General features: G+C 43.3%; 1 protein-coding gene across 4 annotated transcripts in view; it reads right to left on the bottom strand.

Annotated features, from left to right (window-relative positions):
• Positions 1 to 20,626, bottom strand: part of LOC143342968 (uncharacterized) — a 155,457-nt gene that overhangs the window by 63,056 nt on the left and 71,775 nt on the right. For 2 of the 4 annotated variants that reach the window (XM_076767339.1, XM_076767341.1), the window contains exon 2: positions 926 to 1,073. The exons of 1 other annotated variant lie outside the window; for it this stretch is intronic. The gene's annotated coding sequence lies outside the window, so the exon portion shown is untranslated. The remainder of the gene's footprint in view (positions 1 to 925; positions 1,074 to 20,626) is intronic. One more of the 4 variants, XM_076767340.1, reaches the window with a different exon arrangement.

Here is a 20,626-nt window from a genome sequence, read left to right as displayed (position 1 = left end):
TGACAGAACTGGAATGATCAAGGAAAACAAATCGAGGGAACAAAACGGATAAGGGTCGGCCAACAGCGTGAAAAGCAACTAAATTCTTTCCCCCCCCCCCCCCCCCCTAATGAAAAACTTCACGGCGAATTTTTACGCCGTGCGTACTTCCAAGACAAATATCCGAATTTATGCACCGTTTATACAGGCGGCTATTAATTAAATGTAATTCACGCTTTGTAACTGTGGCTCGTTAATCCTTGCGTACCTGACGACGGTGGAGGTAAATTCACAAGCGATTCTATAATCGAAAGCCGTAACTCTGAGCCTTTGAATAAATTAGCGAAAAATTGAAAACTTTATAAAAATAAAAACTCGAAGCAGAGTTTGACTCTGAGAACGACTGAGAAACTGTAGCGTTACGGGAACTTTATGGCTTCGAATAAAGCTGAATTCGCGAAGTGACGCACCGAGCGACGGCGCGTCTGGGAGTGTAGGATTTTTTTGCCCCACGCGCCGCGTTTAACGGTATTAATATCTGTCTAAACAATTTACGGGATCCGCGAGAGGCTGGCGGCCGGCCCGGCTCGTGTTAATAATTCCCAGGAACCAGAGCTTGAATATTTTTCTCGCGCTCATTACTCCCGGTGCTAGCGCAGAAATAGAAGAATTCGTCAAGAATATTTCACTGTCGACTAACGGCGAGCTCGCTGTGCCCCCCCTCCTGAGAGGCTAGAGTTAACAGAGGAGCGCGAGGGAGACACGAGACAACGCTGCCGGACCAGAGCCGTGAAAGGTACACCGAACGATGAGGGGGGGTGAGGGGAGAAGAGAGCCTGACAAGGAGGAAACAAAGAAAGGAAGGAACTACGAAAAGAGAAAGAGGTACTCGTATATGTACATACACGTATGCACGTGTGTAGGTCGTGCCTATAGGTATACGTACCTACTTGTTTTCTTTTGTTTTTTTTTAAAGGCCGACGGTCTTGCTTATTGCGGTCGTCTGGTATTCAACGGCGGCCTAATAATAGGAGGCCGTTTTCGTGGAAGGAAGCGAGGGAAGTCGTTGCTCCGAATTATTCCGCGCCTTGGACCTGCAACAAGGCGCATAAAACGAAATTAACGCGGCAATAATCGTTCCCGAGCACGGGGTAATTCGCTAACCCGACCTCCCTCGAGGCCAGTTTAATTCTACAATAATTGTTCTACACGGCAACTAATCACTGTGATATTCGGCAGCGGGTTTCGCGGGCCGCTCACGCGACACCAAATCCGTTCCCTTTTCTCAGCCAATATCAATTTCCACCGACCCGTGTCCTGCCAACGAACGAGTGTCCTATTCCAGACTTCTCGGAAGATTGGCTTTTTTTGGCGTCGCACAGCGCGCTGTGTATACAATAGGAACGTGGAACGGAACTCGTAACCTCCAAACTAACCAACGAATCGACATCAGACTCCTGATACTTTTTAAAGTCGACTAACTTTCGTTTCAAATGTTAGAATTAAAAACATTGAGAATCAATGTCTTGAGAATTTTTCAGCCTTCATTTGCGTTGATAATGGCTTACTAGCTTACTCGAAATAATCCATTGCTTCGTTACTTATCAATTGTTATATACTATATAGATAAAGATAAGAATAATAGAATTATTCTATTCAACGACGAAATGGCTTTTACCATAAAATGCAAGTAAAATATCTAGGAATACACCGCGATCGATAGAACGAAATCAAGACCATAACCTACAAAAGACTAAACGGACTTGGGCGAGGGGAGGTAACGCGGTGTGACATTCCAGTAACTGTGCCGTGGATTCGTTACGTTTTACAACCGTGCATTTCATTGTTAGCTGCTTTGTAGATTCACGACTATTATTTTATCACGGCTCGTCGGGACGAGCGCGGTGTGTCGTCGTCACCGAGTTTTAAATATTACAATCGGACGGGAACGTCGACGACGAGTTCTCTCGTACGCGGGCCGCTCGGCAACACGATCAAACGGAACATAAAACGTGAAATAAAGCGGAACACTTGTCTGTTTTACCAAGGACATTCTAGAGCCGCGAAACAAACATCGACGCACCGACAAAAGCGCATGCATCGATGGGAATGGGGAATATCTCCCTTTCGCGTATATCTTTGAAACTGGAATAGCTGTATACATCGCTCTAGTTTCGCTAAAACAGTAACCTTCCGTTTCTCTCTCGTTCTACTCATGCTTCTTTTTCTTATTGGCTGTTCGTTGTTCCCGATACGCAAATATTTCTTACGACCGTTCGAGTGAAAAATTGTTTCGAAATTGATATGTTCTTTCTTTAACCAGTTAACTGTGTCGCTCCGTGTTGAAAGCGCGAATTTCTGTGTGCCACGAAAATCGATCGACGACAAGTATAGTCGTCAAGCACAGAGTGTCGCTGTTAAAATATTGCATCAAAAAGATAGGTTTAGGACAAAAAATCCTAGCACTTCTCCATGACGAGTATACTCGTCAAACTCAGTTAACTGGTTAAACGATGCCTTCGAAAGTCATTGGCAAGGTCATCGGTGCGTTTCTTTAATGGAATCGTACCCGTGAGATGGCCCCACTGTCGACCGACCACGGCCCATAAAAGAACACTTTCGTACACGACAGTAATACAGAAATGTCGCAATTAATGAAATTACTCGTAAACAGTGCGACCGTTCGTATGGGGGATGAATTATATCCGGCGGAGTGCATCCAATTACATTACATCGGGGGCCATAATGGCCCGGAGTGCCGCGACGCATCCCAAGAGAACGGAAGCCCGTCCACCGTCCAGGAATTCAGATAATTGTTCTCTCTATTAAACTTTTATCCGGAATTCGTGGAAGGCGCGTCAACAGAGATGGCTCGAAACGTTCCTAACGATTGGCGAATCGGTCACGCAACATCTACATTATGCATTCACCATGAAACGATGAAAGAAATCTCGCCCACAGATGGCGCTGCTATCTATTCATTTATATCCGTGCATTATCTCGTCTTCATTGCACGGAACAATGAAAAACATGCTCCTATTCAGATTTATTTTTATGTTTTTGACTACCATCATTGCTTGGATGGGAAGAGTTTATATTTTATGTATAATTATTAAATACAGCGGATCAGCCAACATAATTATTAACTTTTATAGTAACAATTTTGAAAACTATGAAGAGTGAAGTTCATCGAGTCTGTTGGCAAAGATTCAAAGCACAATGTAGCTATCTACAGAGCACGGTGGTTAAGAACCAATGCGCTAACGAGAGACCACTATTGGAAGATTCTGAATTACTAATTAACTAAATCGAGCAAGGCTCGAGTTTCTACTGCCAACCAAACACCTACACGTTTGAGCCAACGACGCGATCTCCGAATAGGAGACAATAGAAAGCTAGTTGTATCCATGGTAAATTTCGATGAGATTGCTATCGGAACGCATTCGCCTAATTAAAACAATTCCGTGTGTCAAACAGGGAAGGCAAACTATCAGCCGATAAACGTACATACGATACAACAAAGTTCCCACCGTAGCTACAAAATTATACATATGTAACGTGCAAAAGTATTTTTTACGCAGTGCATATTATCGAAGAATAATGAAAAACCTGTTAAAACTTGTTTGAAAATCATTTTACAATGTCTATTAACACGATGCTTTAACTCCGTTTTTCAATCTTGGGTTATGTAGAGGGCGCTGCGAGCAGGCACGATCCGCGTGCCATCTACGAAAAACTTCAGCAACAAAATGACAAAAAAGTAGATAATGGTATCCGGTTGACGCCATCGAATTTTAATCGCCAACAAAATTGCTACTCCCCCGTTGGACCAGACTACCTGCAGTCCACCATAAACTATCCATTTACTAGACCCACGGACACGCGCTACGCTCCCGTCCGCGAAACCGTGGCAGAACCCCTCGATTAAATCCTCGTCTACAAAACCACACTACCTGGAAACGCTTCGATCGTACCTATCCACATCGATCGTTGGCTCTGATTAAAATGGTTTCCAGGAGGAGGGAGAGGGGAATGGATTTGGGTGCAGTTCGCCAATGAAGATAAGGTTTACGAACGGATTAAAGGAGCAGATATGGTTGATGGTGGAACGAACGAATTTCTAGATAAAAGACAACTGTTTATCAATTAAATAAAATTAACTCTCTCGTACACTCTCGATCGAATTTCTACACGTTGATCTTATTGGTTATGTGGCGCTGCTTCGCTGCGGCGTGAGTCTGCTCGTGAGAAAATTATTTTCGGTTGCAAGGGTCGATTACAGTCATTTTTGGTCATTACACATACCCCCAAAATCCTACGCATTTTCGAGAAAAAAATTCAGTACAGACGGAACTTTAAACGTTAATAACTTTTTAACGAAGCCTCCGTCAACAAATTAGTATTCTTGATTTTCGTCTTGTTTTGGCTTCTAGAATCCTCTATTAAAATTTTTGTATATAGCAATTGAGTCGGTTGAGTGCTTGTGAGAGCGCGACCCCTCTGGTGGCGAGCATGGGAGGCGAGTTATCTACGATTCGAATATAACTTTGTCCAACTCCGATGAGGGATGGCGGGGAGACAAAGATAGCATCGAGAGGCGTAGCAAGGTGTAGGGTGAAAGACGACGCAGGTATTCGGACCAGCGAATACGTTTTATCTCGATCCATCGAGGTCGCGTTACACGTCTGCCGCCGCGAAACGTTTCATCAACGTCGTTCCCTTCACGCCGTTCCTTCATCGGGACGAGAGATTCCGTCGAATCTCTTTTTCTTCTGCGTTGGAACGACTGCTGCCCGCCAAAGGTCACGGTCAGGACGAGATTTTTTCCCACTTCAAGGCCACACTTCGCCCGGAACATATTATTTCTCAATTTACTTACAACACAATTTAAACAAGTTTCATCAAAAATTTAGAATCTCTTCTTCGTTTCTCAAGAATGGTTGAGTGCCTTGCGTTTAAATTTTCTTTCCGCTTGAAACGTTTAAGAACTACTGACGTCTCACGTTACGAACGCCAAATGACTCATCGTCGACTCTGAGACTTTTTCGCGGGAACGCAGATGTTTTCCTCAAAAGCATTCTCTATGGACGAACACGCGTCTGATGCTTGTCTCGTTTTCGCAAACAGAGACGCGGCCTACTCGTGTTTATGATCGTTCGAGTACACTCCGCGGGAAACCGCGCCGGCGGGTGTTGTTCAATAATTAACGCATATTGCTCCGGGTCTCGTTGAGGCACCCTCCGGGTTCGGTCGCGCCGCCGAGCATGAATTTCAAATGAAACGGAAAGAAAAGCTCGCTGTCGATGAGACGTTGCCAATTGAATTTTTATTTCAGCACGACTGTTTACAAAATACTTTGATCCCGTCAACTTTGTTTCCGTTGAATGGACCCGCGCCAGTTTTCGTAATGAACGGGCTCGGTGCATCGAGTCTCTGATAAAAAAATGGCTCCGTTAAATGGTGGCCCCGAACGGTTGCACTATGTTATTCGAGCGTTAATGAAAATTTCAAATGGAACCGGACCGTTTTAATGAAATCTATAAATCCATATGGAGAACGGGGGCTTAATCGAAACTGGACTATGGTCGACGTTCTATCTGTTTCCTGGATATATAGAACAAATTTGATTGTCGAACGCTGCGCGGCACAAATTGAGGGAACATCTCAATCCATTTTACGAAGGATACATCGACGTTTAACAATTCGCGTTATTGTGTCATATCGTATAGGGAGGGGGTGGGGGGCTGTATCATAAAAAGGAAACACACCGAGTTTTCGCGTCGTCGCTCGTGCGGTTATTAGCCACTCTGTTCGTCCGCTTAATCCTCCCGTTCAATACCGTTGCAAATACGTGGAAACGACAACCGTGTTTTCATCTGACGCATTTTCTCTCTCGCTCTGTCGTTCACTTTTTTCCCTCTTTTTTTTTCGCTTTTTCCAAGGACATGTTATCGACAGACCTGGACGTAACGTTTAAAAGGTAAAACCTTCATTCGAACGAGACGTCGTGGCTTCGAGCGAGGAATAATTTTCCTGGTCAAGAGTCGACGAACGATATCGGAGTAATTACAACGAGATATCGACTCTCGAATGGTAATGGTAGGGAAATATCGTGTTCTTGCTCGAACGTTTCGCGATACGCTTCAATTACACGGGCATGGAAAATGTCTTTCCCTGTTCCTGTCACGCGCCAACGGGACCCCCGTTTCATGACCTAGTCTACGATCAATCATACGAAATATGGAACATCGCGAAATCAACGATCCGTACGAGTAAAGTTGAAATTTTTAATTCTACAAATTTGTAGGCGATCTAGACTCAGATGTATGTAAATATCCGACTAGCTAGCGTAGTTGAAAAATAAATTTCTCAATGAATTACGACTGTACGCGTACGGAATAACTTGCCGTGTGTCTGTCGCCTACGTGACTTTTCCTCCATTTTGCAACGCAACGCCAACCGTGGCAAAAAAACGAGACAGAAACGGAGAGAAGAAACGTCATAGTAGTTGAAAGAAAGATTCGACGGAGAGATCGCCTCGATAACGGGGAAAGAAAACTCTTCGTCGAAACTTTTGTCCGCGATCGTTCACGGGACGAGTGACGAGGCTCGTTTCCAACGAGATCCGACTTAACGAGCATAACGAACAAAGACGAACGAGTGGCGCGTCGCTTTGCTTAAAAACTCGCACCGTCACCTGACAATCGACTAAATACGATTGGGTCAAGTGATTTTTCGTTCGTGCAATGTCCCAAAAAGGAAAATACAACCAGGCTACGATGATTTTACAAATAATTATACGAGTACAATGAAAGTTCGATATACGCTCGAAAATCCGAGCCAGGCATTTACGGAATATCGATCCATTCTAATTATAGAAACAGCCCGAGACGACTGTCGAACGTAGAAAAGGACAACGAGTAAAAGAGAAGGAGGTCCTTCTCGACTGTCGAGCTTTGAATACGACGAGAGGTTAGGTTTTCTCAGTCACACAATTTTTACTGTATACAGCGTGTTCGGCCAACCCTGCGAAAAATTTTAATGGGGGATTCTAGAGGCCAACATAACACGAAAATCAAGAATACCAATTTCTTGATGGAGGCTTCGTTAAAAAGTTATTAATGTTTAAAGTTCCGCCAGTTTTTAATTTTTTTCTCGAAACTGAGTAGGATTTCGAGGGTATGTCTATTCACCAAAAATGATTGTAATTAACCCCTCCGACTAAAAATAATTTTTTCAGAACGATTTGAAACTTTTCAATTTCGTCGAAAATTTTGTCTACCTACGCGAATTTTTTTCTCGAAACTGAGTAGGATTACGAGGGTATGTCTATTCACCAAAAATGATTGCAATTGACCCCTCCGACTAAAAATAATTTTTTCAGAACGATTTGAAACTTTTCAATTTTGTCGAAAATTTTGTCTACCTACGCAAATTTTTTTCTCGAAACTGAGTAGGATTTCGAGGGTATGTCTATTCACCAAAAATGATTGTAATTGACCCCTCCGACTAAAAATAATTTTTTCAGAACGATTTGAAACTTTTCAATTTCGTCGAAAATTTTGTCTACCTACTCGAATTTTTTTCTCGAAACTGAGTAGGATTTCGAGGGTATGTCTATTCACCAAAAATGATTGTAATTGACCCCTCCGACTAAAAATAATTTTTTCAGAACGATTTGAAACTTTTCAATTTTGTCGAAAATTTTGTCTACCTACTCGAATTTTTTTCTCGTAACTGAGTAGGATTTCGAGGGTATGTCTATTCACCAAAAATGATTGTAATTGACCCCTCCGACTAAAAATAATTTTTTCAGAACGATTTGAAACTTTTCAATTTCGTCGAAAATTTTGTCTACCTACTCGAATTTTTTTCTCGAAACTGACTAGGATTTCGGGGGTATGTCTATTCACCAAAAATGATTGCAATTGACCCCTCCGACTAAAAATAATTTTTTCAGAACGATTTGAAACTTTTCAATTTCGTCGAAAATTTTGTCTACCTACTCGAATTTTTTTCTCGAAACTGAGTAGGATTTCGGGGTTATGTCTATTCACCAAAAGTGATTGTAATTGATCCCCACAGCTAGCAATATTTTTTTCAGAACGATTTGAAATATTTTAATTTAATTGTTAATAACTTTTTAACAAAGCCTCAGTCAATAGATTGGTGTTCCTGATTTTCGTCTTATTTTGGTCTCTAGAATTTCCCATTAAAATTTTTCCCAGGTGTGGCCGAACACCCTAAATGTAATAACAGTACACAGGAAAATAGATAGAAAGTACAGAATAATAATTCTTCGTATAAAACCGATCGACAAGTTTACTTAATTACTGTTATTAATAGTATTTTCTATAAAATATTGCGTCAATCTTTCAAGTCGCAGCGTACACGACTAATCCTGATTGTACTTGTATTTATAAGCACGAGTACCGTTTTGACTACTATTTGTCGGGCCATTACTCGTTATCGGATTGAATTATCAGCATTAACGAAGCTTTTACGATGACACGATGCAACAGCCGCAAATACACGGATTCGTGCATTCAACGATTCGTTAATTAATAAACGAAATAGGTCGATAAACGACAATATTAAAATTGTTAAAATGCATTATAAATTAGTATTATTCGCAAACGCCATTAACGTCGTCGCGTATAACGAAGTTCGTTTAGCTGGGATTCAACCAAGTGCGCGCGTGCCCGACAAATTTTCAAATTCCATTATCTCGTAAACGGAGCATTCTACGAACAAATTTTATTCCATACTTTCGACTCATTTTCGCGCGTACAATTATTTTCCCTTATTATTGTACTTTTACCTCTTTTCTACGACGTAAATTCGAAAATAAATAAAAGTTAGGGACACCCCCGTCCTGGGACACCTATTTTTTTCTTTTTCTTTTTCCCCCATTTTGCCAACTCGCTTTCAACGCTCGCGAGAATGTATTCTTGGCGGTTCAAGCGAGCGCCAACTGGTTAGAAGTTTAAACCACCGTGGCGCAATAACAACTCGTGATTTTACGCTTCAGGTAATAGCGGCTGTCGCGTGCACACGGAATGTACACGGGGAAATGGGATAAGGGGCGCCACGGGGATGATGCCCGCGAACGTTTTCGTGGTGGGGGTAGGTACCACGTGAATCGCGCGGAACTAAACAAATCCGTCGATCCGGTTCAGCAATTGCACTTAACCCATTTTCGTCCGGAAATTGCGTCCAGAGTGCGTGTTATTACTATGCGAGTGGTTTCAGAGAAATTGAAAAATTGAATTTCCGTCGACGGAAAAACGAATTTCTTCCTATCGCCCCCCCGTCCCCCCTCCCTTCACTGTACCACCGGTAAACCAACGACCATTTACCATCGTACAAATTAAGGTCAACGACGGGGTGTATTCGAGTGTAACACGCCCGGACGATTCGTATCGCAAATCGGCGATAATATTGTTGTAATTTAAGCGTTAAAAGTTCGCCGGGGATATCGAAATTCAATCCTCGTCGATGGACGCATAACGAACACCGAAAATACATTTACGAGAATCGAAATTATCCTCGAACGGTGGAGTATCGATCACCATTTCGAATCTCGTCCTCGGTACATTCGGATAATGGCGTTGGAAGGAAAATGGATTCTTCGTATTTCCGTTGCTAATATGCAATCTTATTAGAGGCACACCGTTGGAAGATGCAAACCGATTCGATCAAAGGACTCCCGTACCCGCGGTAACGTCGAATTAAACGATGACGTTTCAGCGTTCGCAAATTGGCGTATATTTCTGAAGCACAAATAGCGTTCGTAATTTCAACGCGTGCATCGAGGGGCGACGCGAGAGTCGGTGTGTGTCGGTGGCGTAAACACGTACGCGACGCCGTCGGTGAACACTTGAAACGGATTTCCAGTGGAGCGTACCGGCGCAGTTAAAACAGCGACGACAGCTTTTAATTGAGGCTAGGATACCAAGTGAAATATTGGAATTAATCGCGAAGCCTGCGTTGGCTAACGAATGGAGAGAGCCATCGAGGTAGATCGGTCAACGAATAATGGAAGAATCGATACAATGTGCCTCTCCCATTGGCGTCGACGGACCCGCGGCGTTTTTGTTCGCTTCCCCGCTTCGTCTGGCGCGCGTTTAAAGCGACACAATCCCCGGAATTCGACGGTTTTAACCGGGAAAATTGTCAACCCTCTTTCCGTTTCTATGGCAGATCCATCATCGTCGCGTTCGGCGTGTCCCGCTGGCAGCGTTCATCTTCCGTTGAAAGCGATCACGTGACCGTCGAGCATAAAGCCTTAGAGAGCCTCGTTATTATTTCGACGAATTATATCGGTCCGCGGAACAGCCGATAGATGGCGGGCACGCGACAACGAGCCTTTTGTCAATCTCGGCCTCGACGGATCCAATTTTCGCCACTGTGCATAATGTGAAAATTTCGTCGTTCCCCTTCGCGCGCCTGACAGTCCCCTGACCGTAATTTGACGCCGTTGGTTCGAAACGCGGGATTTTCAAATTTTAATCGAAACCGTCGCGCGCGCTTCCACCGCCCCTCCCCCTCGGCCGCCCGTTGATTAAACATTTTACAGTTGGAAATAGCGTCCTCCCGTTTCGTAAATATTTTATTCGGGCCCCGGCTCTGCGAGAGACAGCCGCGAGAAAATGAATTATTCTCGCGAGCGAAATATAAATTACGCGCGATACATTAATCATGGGCACGTCACGCTCGCGCCATGTCAGATAAATATAAATCAGTTAATAGTAATTCTGAATAATTCCGTGTTTCGATTGCTGCTTAATTGCTGGCGCGCTTCCGCTTGATAATTTGAGCCCTACGTCGACGGGCTTTGCGATGCACCAAATCCACCCCCCCCCAACCTCCCTACGCCGCCGCCAACGATCACGTGACACAACCCCGTTACACGCAACAACGTATCTGATTTCTAAACCGCGCGCAAATGCGACCGATAGCTATTCGCGAATTCGAGCCCGACGGCATTCCGGGTCAAATAGCTTAACATTCGACACCATTAACAGCATTGGCCTGTTGAACAAAAAAAACGAATAGAGATGCGTCGCCCACCATTTGTCAAATTGCTATACACAGAGTGTTCGGCCACCACTGGGAAAAATTGTAATGGGGGATTCTAGAGGCCAAAATAAGACGAAAATCAAGAATACCAATTTCTTGATGGAGGCTTTGTTAAAAAGTTATTAACGTTTAAAGTTCCATTCGCACTGAATTTTTTTCTCGAAAATGCGCAAGATTTCGGAGGTATGTGTAATGACCAAAAATGATTGTAATTGGCCCCTGTAACTAAATATAATTTTTCCAGAACGATTTGAAATTTTTGAATTTCGTCGAAAATTTTGTCTACCTACACGAATTTTTTTCTCGAAACTGAGTAGGATTTCGGGGTTATGTCTATTCACCAAAAATGACTGTAATTGATCCCCGTAACCGAAAATAATTTTTCCAGAACGATTTGAAATTTTTGAATTTAATTGTTAATAACTTTTTAACGAAGCCTCCATCAAGAAATTGGTATCCTTGATTTTCGTCTTATTCTGGCCTCTAGAATCCTCTATTAAAATTTTTCCCAGGGGTGGCCAAACACCCTGTGCACGTATAAAACATTATTATAATTGACGGGTAAAGAAAACTGTCGGTTTAAATGGATCACCCTATACGTATCGTCATAAATTTGGCTTTGGGGCAAAGGATGCGCCACAGTTCGGCTTTAATCTCTACGGCAGCGTGTGCCCCCTCGGGGTACAAGCCGTAATGGAAAAGATTGAAACATTATATATCGTCCATGTAACCCTAAAAACTCATTCGCGAACTTGGTGTTGGTGCAGCGTATTTAAGTCGAGCGCGCGCGAGTGTGCCAAGCCGATCTTAGAATCACAGTGCCGCACCAAGTAATTACGGTAGCAAAAAATGTGTCGTAAAACCTTAACTTTAACCGACATAGATCCGTACCCCTCGCACAATTTACCCGTTGCAATTACCGTTTCCAGATTGCAAAAACCACTTGATGCCAAAAGAAAAGCAGATTTTATCATTCGCACCAAATTGACAAAATAAAAACTGAAATTAACGAAAGCGAGGAAAAAGAAACAGAGCAGGGCGAAGAAATTAAAACCGTCAAAGCGTAAAATAAAACTGACGTTAATTTACGAGGGGTCGCCTTTCGTCACCCGAGCCATTCGTCTCTCTCGATCGAGCCGCCCGAGGACCCACGCCCAACGTCTATACTCGTTTCGTCGAAACGATATCCCGGCGTAGCAATGAAACCTCTCTTCATTTCCTATGCAAAGGACTGGCGCGTACTTTTAAACGTGCCGTAATAATACCTTACGAGAAGCAATTAAGTGCAAATACAACCGATTGGGATGAACGTGCGCCGGCGGATGCATTCAGGGGGTTAGACGCGGAGATAGGATGGACACGGAGGAAGTGGTAGAGAGCGAGGAGAGCTAGAACGGGAGGGAGGATGTCGGTAGAGAGGAACAGACTGAGAGGATAGAGCGAGGAAGGCGGATCGGAAATTGCTTCGAGCATGCTCGCTCACAATAATACTACGCCTGGCCTGTGTGTACACGTACACCGACAGCCAGGGCTGCCAGCGTCCATGTGTGCGCTGATGCACGTACGAGGAACACCGACACGACGGGCTAAGAACAAAGCCGACGGCAAATGACAGCAGTAATTTTCGCAAACTGTTGTGGGATACGCGCTGAGGCATTCAAGGTACTGTGCTCCGTCGTTGCCGCTGCTCGAAATGCGCTACTTCTCTCTTCCACTAGCCACGGTCTTCTTCCTCCGCCTGCTAACTCTTTCCCTCCACCGTGCCCGTTTCCTCTTACCCGTCTATCTTGTCCCGCCAAGTTTTATTCGTCCCGATATTCTCTCCCTCCGTTCGCCACTCCGTCCCGCGCCTTTCACGGATTTCTGTGCTCTCCCTTTGCCACGCTGCGACTTTTATCTCAATCTTTTCCTTTCCTTCCGTCTGGTTTTGTTTCGTTTTGGCGCGTTGCGTTGTTATTCTTCGATAGCTTTCTCCGCTCGTCGATGGCGCCCTCTCTCGACCCTTCATCCCGAGCGCGTTCTTTTTCTGTTTCTATCCCGCTTCTCTCCTCCTCGTCTCAGTTTCGCGCACGCCGCGCGGTTCTAACGAGGGGAGGGCGAACGATTTTCGGATGAAACCGAGCTTATCCCTCTTACGGTCAGGTGGGTCGATTTATCGCCGCCTACGGTAGGGGAGATTGGCGTCAAAAGTAACACGTTGAATAATTTAAAATCTATCGTACCGATTTCCGCAAACGTTAACGTCGACGAACGAATCGCGGCGCGAGAAAACACCCGATTCTTAATCCGAGGCTATGCAGTGCGCGCGCGAGCATCGTAAATATTTCAGCGCGTTTTCAAGCAACGGCAATCCATTATTCAGCCTGGGACCCTCGATAGCTTATACTGCAATAACGAAATAATGCCGTGCATTCTTCCGCGTAAAGAGCATCGTCGAGCTTGGATGCTCAGAGCCGGGGGAATGCTCGCAGCATTAAGTCGTCCGACGTCGATGCCAGGCAGCCCAGGCCAAGTATCTTGCACATGCAGAACCGCACGCGTGCACCTGGATGCACTCGCGTGCCGCCACGTAGCCAATCACGTACCCGCTTTACGATACCTTGCGCCGGGAATAATGCCCAATTTTACACGAGGGCAAGACTGACGGCTGCGCGCGTCCTCACGGCCGGGACGAAATCCGCTTAAAAGTTTCAAAACCCCGCCTGGGGGCCTCCCACGGTACCTACGAAAGAACTTGACGAGTAATTGAAGAGAGACGAACGGACAGACGAAGAACATCGAGGAGAAAGAGAGAAAAAAGGGAAACCTTATTTACTTTACGTTATATAGAGAGACAGGTATACATATGTCCCGCGTACACGCACAAGTACGTATCCTTTCCACGGTGGTATGGCTTCATCCATGCGTTAAATTCCTCCGGGGGATTCTTCCTCCTTCCTATCCTTCCCCTTTCTCCCTCGCTCTGCTCCCCTGCCCCCCGCTGCCCCGAGGTACTCGATCCACTGTTCACTCGTGCTCGCTTGCAAGAACAGACCACTACCGCCACCTCCTCGGGCAGGGTGTCTGTTCCTCTCTTTTCCACCCGCTTGCTTTTAGCGCTACAACTTTGATCGGGGCAACAGCTCGGGGTATTTCCGACGTATCGCCTTATACCAGTGGTTCTTATCTCCACCAATCTCGCAGCATCGTTTGGAACACGATTTTTAATATTTAAGCCCTCGCAAGCCCCAAATAATCAACGAGTTCTCAAATCAAATTTATTATTCCTCGATTACCATTCTTACGGCTTTCTATTAAAAATTATTTTTATCGCAACCCGTTGGTACGTACAATTGGCCCCATCGACAAATAGCGTTTCGAATCGAGCCATTAAAATTAAGCGAAACGAAATATATATCTTCCTTCAGCCGGCAAGAAGACAATGCTGAGTCACTCGTTTGACCTTTTCAGTGTACGTTATACCCTGCAGCGCGACGGACACGTGGCCTTCGTCTTTTTTTTCTATCAAAGAAAACTGACATAAGAAAGAGGCTACGGGACGTGAGATGGAGAAAGGGTCAGTCACGAAGCGTGGAAGCGAGACGCGAGGGCACGCGATGACGAACGAACCATAGTTTCTCCGTATTAAACCATTCAGGGGGCGCTCAAGTCGCGTATAGACTGACAAACACCTGCCTTCGCGCGACTGAATACACGAAGGGGTGGGTCAATCCACTCTGTACTCTATTCTTTATCCATTTGATAGTGCTTAACCCGTAGTATTCGCATTCCAAGCGTTACAGGGGAGCGCAACATTTTCCCGTAACGCCTTTGACGGTTGGTCGGAACACAGACGCGAGGTGGAACGAATTTTTTTGTTACGAGCCGTTACGTCCAACTGGGTGACGGATCTCGGTCATACTGGCGTACCCAGGCGAGGGATGCGAAACACGGACGAGTCAAATTCAATTCGAACGACAAAGAATCTTTTAAAAAACATTACGTGCACTGTTTGCATTCTCGTTTAACAAAAATATGTTGTTCCTCTGTCTACCTTTTTCACTACCGTACAGTCGCGAACGAAACGACGGAACAGTCGATCTCCAGCGGGGGCATCAAACATTATTTGATCTACGGCTGCGAATATCCACCGTTCGCGTTTAATTCCCTGCTTTCGGCATCGAGCACAAAGTGTTTGACAAACAAACCTAGCTCGCCAATAATCGCGTCCTGCCTCTGAGCCAGACTTTAATGCAATTTAATTAAAAAACGGTATTTTTCAGCGGGGGATATTGTTGCCCTGTGTTTTCATTCCAAAGAGACTGGCTGTGCTCCCTTTGCGCCCGAGCTTATTCAATCCCAGGTACCCGGGGCAAAACGAAAACAACGAACAAGAATTCACGCTGCGAAGACGCGCGCGGGTGGGGCCCTGCCTGTATTTTGTCCGTTTGTCGAACTTCAAATTGAAAATAACCGGAACGTAAACAAACAAACAAATAAAGAAGAAAGAAAACAATGTATATATACGCGAAACCCTCGGAATAGTTCATTCATATACACGTACTCTGGCAACTATGAATCTTTCATGCAATTTTCTTCCGCATGCATAAACAAGGATGCGTAATAATAGCTCGCTCACGGTATACCGTTACGTAATATTATAGGCATCCCCAGCGCTGCGAATCAAATACCGATTTCGTTCCACGGATTGTTTTTCCAATTCTCACGTTGACCAGCGTACATGGACGACGGATGATCTCGGTCATAGTCATTGGAACCCGGACGAGAAACACAAACCGAATTACAGTTATCGCGCAGTTATTTATACAGGGTGTTCGATCAACCCTGGGAAAAATTTTAATGGGAGATTCTAATTTCAGATCGTTCTGGAAAAATTATTTTCGGTTGCAGGGGTCGATTACAATCATTTTTGGTGAATACACATACCTTCGAAATCCTATCCATTTTCGAGAAAAAAAATCGGGTAGGTGCTGAAATTTTTCAGCGAAAAAAAAAATTTCAAATCGTTATAAAAAAAATATTTTTGACTGTAGGGGTCAATTACGATCATTTTTGGTGGAGAGTCATATCCCCAAAATCCTACTCATTTCCTAGAAAAAAATTCGAGAACGTGTGAAATTTTTCGATGGAAAAAAAAAATTTCAAATCGTTATGAAAAAAATATTTTTGACTGTAGGGGTCAATTACGATCATTTTTGGTGGAGAGTCATATCACCAAAATCCTACTCATTTTCTAGAAAAAAATTCAAGAAGGTGTGAAATTTTTCGACGAAATTAAAATATTTCAAATCGTTCTGAAAAAAATATTGTTAGCTGTGGGGGTCAATTACAATCATTTTTGGTGAATAGACATACCCCCGAAATCCTATCCACTTTCTAGAAAAAAATTCGAGAAGGTGTGAAATTTTTCGACGAAAATTAAAATATTTCAAATCGTTCTGAAAAAAATATTTTTGGCTGTAGGGGTCAATTACGATCATTTTTGGTGGAGAGTCATATCCCCAAAATCCTACTCATTTCCTAGAAAAAAATTCAAGAAGGTGTGAAATTTTTCGACAAAATTAAAATATTTCAAATCGTTCTGAAAAAAATATTGTTAGCTGTGGGGGTCAATTACAATCATTTTTGGTGAATAGACATACCCCCGAATTCCTACCCACTTTCGAGAAAAAAATTCAGTAAGAATGGAACTTTAAAGGTTAATAGCTTTTTAACGAAGCCTCTATCAAGAAATTGGTATTCTTGATTTTCGTCTTATTTTGGCCTCCAGAATCCCCCATTACAATTTTTCCTATGTATGTATACAGCATGTCCAAACTCATCGTTCGTTTCATGGTTTTTTATTTCGTGAAATGATAAAAAAATGCTACAACGAAATTTATCCTGACTCGTGACCCAGTATAAAAGGTTCCGCGACTCGTGAGTTGAGAAACACTGATTTGCAGGGTATCTAAACCAAGTGAATTTTTAGGATCCGTGTTTGTCTGTTTGTTCGTTACGGGTTAACTCAAAACCTACTGAACCGATTTTAATCAAATAACCACTAATCCGTTCCGTATGCATCGGGGAACGGAATAGTTTATTTATCATTAAAATTCTACTCGACAGGGGTAAATATTAATCTATTATAAATAAAGTTTAGCTTGTTACCGCGTCATGGGGAAACCAGTTGGAGGGATTACGATGAAATTTTCAATGTATCTCTAAAGTAAATTAACATATCCTAACTCTTATGTTAAATATAATAACGAAAAGTTTACTCCGCGTATAATTAATTTCAATTGTTTTGTGAATTTTTAAATTTTTGCACGCTGGATAGCTACCTTTTTCCTCGTCGCTAATAAGTTTGTTCGGAATTCTCTGAAATAGGAGACTGTTCGAACGATAAAGCGCGTCTGAGGCAAGGTTTGCTGTGTCAGCTTTACTAACGAGTTCACCAGAAACCCTGACGAAATGTTCCATTTTCTCGTCGCCGAATCTATGATCTGGATAGATCAATTAATTTCGCAATTAATACACAAGCATGACATCTACTTTACACGGCAAATCAAATTTTCTTATTGGAAAATATTAAAAATAGTAACTGTCACGATTGCTCGAAGATAATTCAGTGATCTAGGTAAATACAGAGTCAGACATAGCGCTGAACCTAGTAAAATGTTCATTTCACAAACACTAACACAATACAACAACCCCCTAATAGAGTCTGCAATAAGTACACGTTGAATAGTGATTGGACTTACCCCCTCTCAGGCATCTAACGAACCATTCAAAGTCTAACCACATGTCTGAAATCACGCTTCAACCAAGAAACTGTATACAATTATCTCGCCTTGTTTTAATAGCAAAAGAGAAATTTTCTACTTTTTTTTGAAGTCTCAAATCTTAAAAAGAAACTGTAGTTTTATTACCACCCAGAAATTGTTAATTTAGTTTGCGTTTTTGAAGATCCCAAGCGTGGACAAAATTTTCCAAAGCGTGATACGACTAATGTACTCGTCTATCGTTATGACCGATTAAGGATTACCCGTTTTAATCGCAATCGTCAATCGTCACATTGATCAACATTTGCCCAACATCGGCGTGGAAACGTGCACACGGTCGCGCAACACACGACCAGATAAACTGCGATTCCATTTACGGTGGAACGCGACTCGTTAGCGCGAGCACACTGTAACCGTGCACGAATGATAATTAGTTGGCCGTACAAAGCCGGCGAGTACAGCTACGTCGCCTGGATCTCTCGATGCGTTCTTGTAATAATGAAGAGGAACGAACGAGGGGGCAAAGAAACCCGGGTTCCGTGTCGAGGTCCATTCTTCTACCGTGGAAATTGGAACGATGTTTGGTGCTTCGAATTCGTTTGTTTTCGGGAGCAACTTGTTAACTCTTTTTCACGGTTTTGTACTATTTCTTCTCTGTACTTCCACTCTTACGCACCAACGGAGCTTTTCTACTAACCTGATAATCGACGAAGAGTTAACCCTTTTATCATATTTAGGAACACGATATTACACGGTTTCGGTACGTATCGTGAATGAGGTTAGCTTTTCGTAGAAATGATTTGTTATTTTAGTGGTCACGGTTATATTCTTTATCTCCAAGTTGGTGGAAAGTTTTTTCCCCTACAGATTTCTGGTAGATAAAACTCGCTCGACCGTCTGTCGAAGACAGCGACCTCTGACGCGTCCGCATACGGCGACTGAACAGAGGTTAGGTCGGTCAGCGCGAGCCAAACAGGAATATTTTGTTTCTGTCGTTTAAAACGCGACGAAACTGGAAATCAATAGTCAAACACCGTGCATTAACGCGCGAACTATCGTCTTTTGCTTTTTGAAAATGTGTTGCTAAAATATTCTATCGGGACTCGAAGAGATAACGAAGTTAGAGTGCTTTGAATATAGGTGGCGCGCCGCTGGAAACGTGTGCGCCATAATGAACGTGTTTTAATATAATTATCACAGAGTGTATTAGCGAATAAATCAGGAAGCTGTAATTTCTTGACTGAAATTCAATTAGCGGACGGGTCTGTGCGCGGTAATTATTTTACTGAAATTCAATTATCAGAATTCGCTATTTTATTATCCGACGGAAAGTTAATTATCATTCTGAAAAGGGTAATTTATCGCTTTGACGGCGAAAGAAGTAATAAGAGCGGAGGGGATTTACCGATCGAAAAGTCGAGAACGAAGGTGAAACGCGTCCTGTCCGCGCGACAGGACGGGCGGGAAAGTAAATTCTTAATTTTCTGAAACACGTAAAGTCCAGATGGACCGATATGAAAATTAATTTGTAACCCCGCGATATCAATCGCGAGCTTCGTCGCTGTAACGCGAAGATCAATTTCAGTTCCTGCCTCCGGGATCATCAATTACTCGGCCCGTCGGAAATATAATTGTCTCGATTTCTGCGAGAAATTTATTAACAAAAAAGAGCAAATCACATTCGCGGAGCAAGTAATTTCCTTGATATTTCTGCGCGAGATGGAACGAGTATACGCATTTGTTTCGTTTACTTAAGGGGTTTGGTGACTAAAATTTTGAAACATTCGATATTTTGTTTTTTGGCTTAAATAATAGTTTGAAGCCTTGAAATCATTATGCGAAAGTTAGAGCCTCAAACAATGACGTATGTCTGTGTATATCAAACTTTAAATGCACTTTCCTCGGAACTATGTTCTACAAAACGGTGTGCAGAATCACTCCAGTTCTAATTAATCGATTGCTTTGAAAATTTATAGTTATCTTTACTATTATATTTATTAATCATTGACGATCCGTTTTTTAAAAAATTGTCTAATAATTCTGCAAAATATTAGTAATAAAAACTCGATTTTAGGTTTCAAATATCCAAATATCTGCCATATTGTTCATTTTTATACAAACTGAAATGTCTCATTGTCAATGCTAAGGACTTTTATCCCTTAAACTATCAGTGTTGAAAACAAGTAGGGGTAAGAGGGGGAGGGGGGGTCGCGAAGAAAATGTGATTCAATTTCGTAGACGCGAATATCACTCGCTGCGTTTTCTACGAACACTCTGCAATTGTACGGGAACGTTAAAGAAACAACTTGTTGAATATTTCCCTTCGCGTGGTTCTCATAGAAATCGGACAATTAATTTCGCCGCAAACGAATGCTGGCCTGCTGTGCCCCGATACGAGAGGACGCCACTCGGATGCTTGTAACCGGCCAGCATCGCGATAGAGAGGCCTTTTAATTAGCGAGCCGGGAACAGAAGTAATCGCGAGCAATAAAGGGAAACTAAATGTGGCACTGGCGGCGTATATAACGCCGCTTTTTACGATCCAACACGGCGGTATATGTTCCCGGTAAAACGGTCGTCGTACCCCGCCCCGAAAACCGCTAAAAAGACGTCCGTAAATATCGAGAAAGGCTTTCAGCCCGTAAAATCATAAGCTTTGTACGCGGGGCCCCCGACGCTTCTGGCATTAAAAACCAAGCCACCTGCGGGCGATAGGCCAAGGTATGCAACCCGAACGGGCAGGTGAATATCGACGAGAGTCGAGAGAGGCGCGGGCGAAGCCATCATTCATCGATAGAGAC

The sequence above is a fragment of the Colletes latitarsis genome, chromosome 6 (assembly GCF_051014445.1).
Source record: "Colletes latitarsis isolate SP2378_abdomen chromosome 6, iyColLati1, whole genome shotgun sequence".
NCBI lineage: Eukaryota > Metazoa > Arthropoda > Insecta > Hymenoptera > Colletidae > Colletes > Colletes latitarsis.
Note: the sequence above shows the minus strand (reverse complement) of the source record. Positions and strands in the feature narration are given on the sequence as shown.